We start from the raw sequence: 6,000 nt of genomic DNA on the forward strand, positions 1-6,000 counted from the left end.
GCTGGGGAGTAGGAATGTGGTGCTGTGGGTGCCAGTGAAGACTGTTGGGGCCAAACTCATCTATTCAATACACTGTGTAAACAAGACTGTCTGTGTCTCCCAAAGTGTTGTTTACCTGTTGTTATTCTGCCCACAGAGCTGCTGCTGTTGATTTTGTTTACTGTATCACACATAAAGAATAAAAGACCGGCTGTTTGTGATGAGCACCTGTGTTTGACCTCTGACTGGACTGACCCTCGCATGTTAACTAGTTCCTGAAGAAAGCTCCAGGTTGTGGAGACTTTAAAATAACCTTTTGAAAACCTGAAAATCAAGCACCCGAGCAAAGTGAAAAGCTTAAGTTTCAGTGGTTACCAACTTAACAGTGGTAATTCAAGCTGGAAATGAATGGGAACCAAACATAGAGATATAAAGGTACATACTGGTTTGAATGAATAAGAGAGCGGAGCTGTGTACATTAAGCTATCATCAGAAACATGATCTGTTTCCTCTGTGTGTATGTGAGAGTGTCATTATTGACCATTGTGTTGTTCAGAATACTCACCCCTCTCACCCCAGCATTATCAACTAGCATTGTCATGGTTACAAGAGTTGGGATCCCAGTGGATGACTCCTTGGTGAAACCAAATCACACACATGAACGCACACCAATTACTACATCTGAACTGGTCTCCACAAAGCAGTGTGGGTCTTTGGCTTCCAGACGGCTGGTGAGAGGACATCAAGGTGGTTTCACTTCATTTCATCTTCAGATACAGGAATAGTTCAGTCTTTTGTAGCTACAGAGGATTCCAGACCAGGAGAAGAAAAGCAGCTCCAGGTAGAAGGTGAGCACTTTCACTTTTGGACAGACATTTGCAGTGAGAGTAGGGGAAACTAATTAACTAATTAAATTAATTATGACACTTGGTAACATAACAGATGATTCTTTTAAATTCAAGAATTTATATTTAATTGATTTCGCATACAAACTTTGTAAAAGTGACAAGAAAATGCAAATCAGAAATCTAAACTGTTACACATTTTCAAAGGTAGTGACATTATGAGTAGTTGTGTGAGTATAAATCACTAATGGCCATGTTATTGCATCACATTCAAATTGTCATAATCATGTTGATCAAAAAATCTTGCAGTCTGAATTGTTGACCCACTGAAGTTTTTAATTTATTTTTTTTCTTGAAGTAACTTTAATGTAGTTGTACGCGAAGTATTAGACCCACATTGAGGAGAAGAAAGAAATCTGAAATTTATTTAATATTACATCAACCAATCAAACAGGTGAAAGGACAGTCAGTGCAGCATGAGCTGCTTCTGGCAGCTGCTGTTTGTCTAACAATAGAACAGACTCAGTGTCTTCAGTCTTTTCAGTGTCCGGATGATGATGATGATGATGATGATGATGATGATGATGATGATGAGCCAAAAGATGAAGTTTCTCCTTATCAGTGAAACCTGCTAAAGTAGAACTTTACAGGATGCTCCATGTTCCTCATTTTAAAGCTTCTGATATTTCCCCTCTAAAAAAACATGCAACCTAAAATAACAACTTTATTCTCATAATATTATGACTTTATTCTCAAAGTTTCAGACTTTTTTTTCCTCAATATGGCCCTAATACTCTGGCGTAGGTTAGGAACTTCATTATTTAATTATTATTAAAACCGTATCAATGAGACACACAGTTGCACTGGGTAGTAGTGGAAGAAGTTCTCAGATCCTTTATTTTGGTAAAGGTACCAGTGCAGAAGCGTAAAAATCCTCTACCACATTAAAATATGTGCATTTGAAATACAAAAGTAGTATGAGTTAAAGTTACAGGTAGTCAAGCAGCAAAAGTTGCTTTACTAGTCCAGTGGTTTTCTAACCTAGGGTTCAGTCCCCTTGTAATGGTCATCAGATGAATCTGAGAGGTCGTGAGGTGAATAAAGAAGATAAAAGCTTCTGATACATTCTTCTTTATTACTTTTCTTTAATTTTTGCGTTTTGTGAAATAATAGATAAATAAAATAATCTGAGTGGTGGAACTGTTAACAAGTTTTAAACATCTGAAATGTGGCAAAGGCCCCAACCAAACAGTTATTCACACAGAGGTCACAAAGTTAATCTGAAACAGTACAGAACAAACATAATTAAATGATGGGGATAATTATTAGAGCAGTAAACACATTTTAAAAATGAAACTTGATATATATTTTTTTTAAAGATTTACATCTTCAATAGGAACCAATAAGCTGAGAGCCACAAACAGGTTCATGAAGTTAGAGAGGACTGAGAAATGGACTGATGCATCTTTAAAGGATTTGTTTACAAGAGGAAAACTATGGAATAGTTATCCTTTATTATTTCCACTGTAGATTTAAACATAGTTTAATGAGCTATCAGACCCAGACTGGGACTCTGGAGCATTTGATATCACTGACTGTGTGGGGAAACAATGATGGCCTGCTCAATAAAACCCAGATGGGGTTGCATGTCCATGAGCCTGTGTATGTGCATTTCTGGGACTTATTACATTCTTGGGAAATTCTTCCATTATTGTTTTCTACAAAGCCCATCACTGCAGGTCTCCAAGGGTCTCATTTCATTTGTGTCCCTCCTTCCTGTTCCTGGTGTTACAGTGATAACGTGCTGTTCCTCTGTGAGACTAACATCTGGCTCTGCTGTGTCCCGTCTGTTCCAGATGCCTCTCAAAGCCTCTGTGTCACTGCTCGTGCTGATGTGTGTGTGCTGTGTGGAAGAATGTGTGTGTTTCCCCAACGGCTCGGTGGTGTTCTCCTGTGGCAACATGATGCCAGTGCACCCGCCCTTTGCCCCTTCCACCAGTAGCCCACCATTCACACTGTCCACCTCTAGTCCCACCTACAGGCCTGGTGGCGTCATTACAGGTACATCCGTGCTGCGTTGTTCCCATGGACTGAATGTTTCTAATGCAAAAATATTAAAGGATTCTAATGAACAACCTGCTTTATGTAAATGTGCTCACTCTTTGTACTTCTGAATGTTTTATTTTTACTACATTTTGTTTTTGGCTTGTCTGTCCATCTCATTGTCATGGACACGATATCTCAGTGACACCCTGATGGAATTTCTTCAAATCTGGCACAAACATTCACTAGGACTCAAGAATGAACTGATTAGATGTTGGTGGTGAAAGGTCAAGGTCGTGGTGACCTCAAAAAATGTGGTTTTGGACTTGAGAACACAATATCTCTGTAACACCTTGAGGGAATTTCTTCCGATTTTGACAAATGTTCACCTTGACTCAAGGAGAAACTGATTAGATTTTGGGGGTCAAAGGTCGCGGTCAGTGTGACCTCAGAAAACACTTTTTAGCCATCACTCAAGACTTCACAGCAATTATGACAAAATGTCACACAGATGGTTCATATTTTATTTGACTCTGGATAAACAGGGATGTAACCTGAAACTAGTCTGAGTGGAGGAGGCAGACGACCACCAGGAGGTGATTCCTGTTCTGTATGTAATTATTCTCTCTCCCCCAGCATTATTCTTTCTCTCGGTGCTCTGTCTCTTCTCTTCAATCTCTACTCCCCTCTAACTCTCCTTGTCTCAGGGGCGTTGAATAACAGTTCAGAGGTCACAAGTCATGTTTGGAGGAATTTACTTTGACCTCACTCTTACCCTCAGACTCCCTGCATCCCTCTACTTTCTCCTCCAGCATGAGACGTCATTAACACATTCCAGCTGAGCAGCTTTTTCACACTAGTTGCACATACAGAGAAATCCTCCCCTCTCCCCCCTTCTCTCTCCACCAACACTCACCTCTCCCATATTACCCCTTTCCAACCCCAGTTTATCCTCACAGCTTCTCCACTGAGCCTGTGTGATAAAACCATGAATCTCTCTCTAATTGTCTCCTGCAGTGACGGTGGAGGTGGTGAACAACAGCTCCACAGAGTTCCAGGGTTTCCTTTTACAGGCCAGGAGCAGAGAGGGACAAGGTACAAAACCCTTAAATGTGTGTGAGTGTGTACATGTTTATTTGTCATGTGTGTCTGAAGGTTTTTCTTTGTCATAGAGAAGGCTCAGATTCATCATGGCAACTTATTATTTATAGCTTTTTGTATTTTTGGAAGGTTTTAAAGGATAAAGATTTAGTCCCAGCACCTGTGTGGATGAACTTTGTGTTTCTGTTTCCAGCTCTGCTGTGGCCTGTAGGAAAGTTCACCAACATTAACTCCACCCTGTTCACTGCACTGCGCTGTAAAAACATGGAGGTATGTGTCAGTGTTACATCTCTGCTGTGTCTTTGCTCACTAAATATGACAATATTAACAGTAATAGCAAACATATAAAAAATAAGTGAACCCTTTAGAATGACCTCCATGTATGTATACATTTGTCCTTAAATATGATCAGACCTTCATCCAAGTTACGATTATGAACAAACACAATCTATTTTAATAATAACACACAAATCATTATATCATCATTCAAACTATCACAATGTAGACTGAAAACTGTATGTGAAGCCCTGAGCTGATGGCATTCGATAAAGCTAGCTGGAGTCAGGAGTTATCAAACCTGGAGTCCAGTCAATGAAACCAGATTGGAGGTTTGGGTTAGAGACACTTTAACTTATAAAAAAACACTCAAATGTTTGCTGTTCACAACAAGCATCAGCTGATGTGAAGCATGCTTCACAGAAAAAGAGATCTCAGAAGAGTCGTCGATTTGCATGAAGCTGAAAGGGTCACAGAGTCATTAGATCTTCATCAGTCCTCAGTCAGACAAACTGTCCACAGATGGAGATTCAGGTCTGTGGCTACTCTCCCTAGAAGTGACGTCCAGCTGAGACGACTCCAAAAGCACAACGCAGACGCTCAGTAACCAAGAAGCTCAGAGTCACAGCTGAAGGCTGAAAGGAATCAGTGGAACTGGTTCACATCTCTGTTCTCCGTTCTACCTCACACACATCATGGGACATGGTTGCATGGGGCATGGTGTCCTGTCACAGACACCACACTGTTGCCCCCCTGGAGTCTGTCAAAGAGCACCGTTACACTCCACAATGCTACTGGGAAAACCTTTTATGGACTGATGAAACTAAGGTTGAATCATTGGGGGAAAACATGCCGCTCTACGTGTGGAGTAGGAAGGGCACTGCATTCATTTATGAAGTTTATCCAGGTCTCTTCCAGGATAATGTCAGACTGGCTGTCCACCTGCTGAGGCTCAGGAGAAGCTGAGTGATGCAGCAGAACAATGACCCTAAATATCCAAGAACATCGACTACAGACTGACTTCAGACAAAGAAAATCCACCTTCTGGAGTGGTCCAGTCAGAACCCAGACCTGAATCCAGTAGAGATGCTGTGGACTGAGCTGAAGAGAAACATGCAAACCAGTTATCCTAAGAAATGTCTGAGCTGAAGCAGTTCTTTAAAGAAGAACAGTCCAGACTTCTTCCTGAACACTGAGCAGGTCTGATCAGCAGCTACTGGAAGATCTTGTTTGAGGCTATTGGAGCTAAATGAGGTTCAACCAATCATTAAATTCATGGGTTCACTTACTGTTTCCATCACTGTGAATGTGTAATGGCTGTCATCAATAAATATGTAAAATATTATAATAGTTTGTGTTGTATTAGTTTAGAGACACTGTGTTTGTCTACGTTTGTGACTTAGGTGAAGATCAGATCACATTTTATAACAAGTCAGTGCAGAAAACCAGGTCATTCCAAAGGGCTCACATACTTCTTCTTGCCACTGTATATTAATACTGTGAAAGTATCAAAGCCTCAGTCCACAGAGAAATGCACACAGCCTGTATTCAGAAACTGAGCCTTAAAACCAGCCGTCAGGACTTCTGGAACTTTGTGATGTCACAACAAAGCAGTCACTGCTCTCAGCCATGCCCCAAGCCCCGCCCACCTGGACCCACCATCCAACCTTGCAGGATTTGGTTTCTCTGAGTGTTTACCTGAAGTCTGCTATATTTTTATTGGATCACTTAGAAAACAGTCAGCCAATCAGAAGAG

General features: G+C 40.9%; 1 protein-coding gene across 1 annotated transcript in view; it reads left to right on the top strand.

Annotated features, from left to right (window-relative positions):
* Window positions 1-3,899, top strand: part of LOC111233936 (ADAMTS-like protein 2) — a 38,609-nt gene extending 34,710 nt beyond the window's left edge. Inside the window, exon 21 of the mRNA XM_022761866.1 lies at window positions 3,885-3,899. The gene's annotated coding sequence lies outside the window, so the exon portion shown is untranslated. The remainder of the gene's footprint in view (window positions 1-3,884) is intronic.
* Window positions 3,900-6,000: the final 2,101 nt, after the last annotated feature.

This window comes from Seriola dumerili, unplaced genomic scaffold (assembly GCF_002260705.1).
Source record: "Seriola dumerili isolate Sdu_G_001 unplaced genomic scaffold, Sdu_1.0 BDQW01000432.1, whole genome shotgun sequence".
Taxonomy (NCBI): domain Eukaryota; kingdom Metazoa; phylum Chordata; class Actinopteri; order Carangiformes; family Carangidae; genus Seriola; species Seriola dumerili.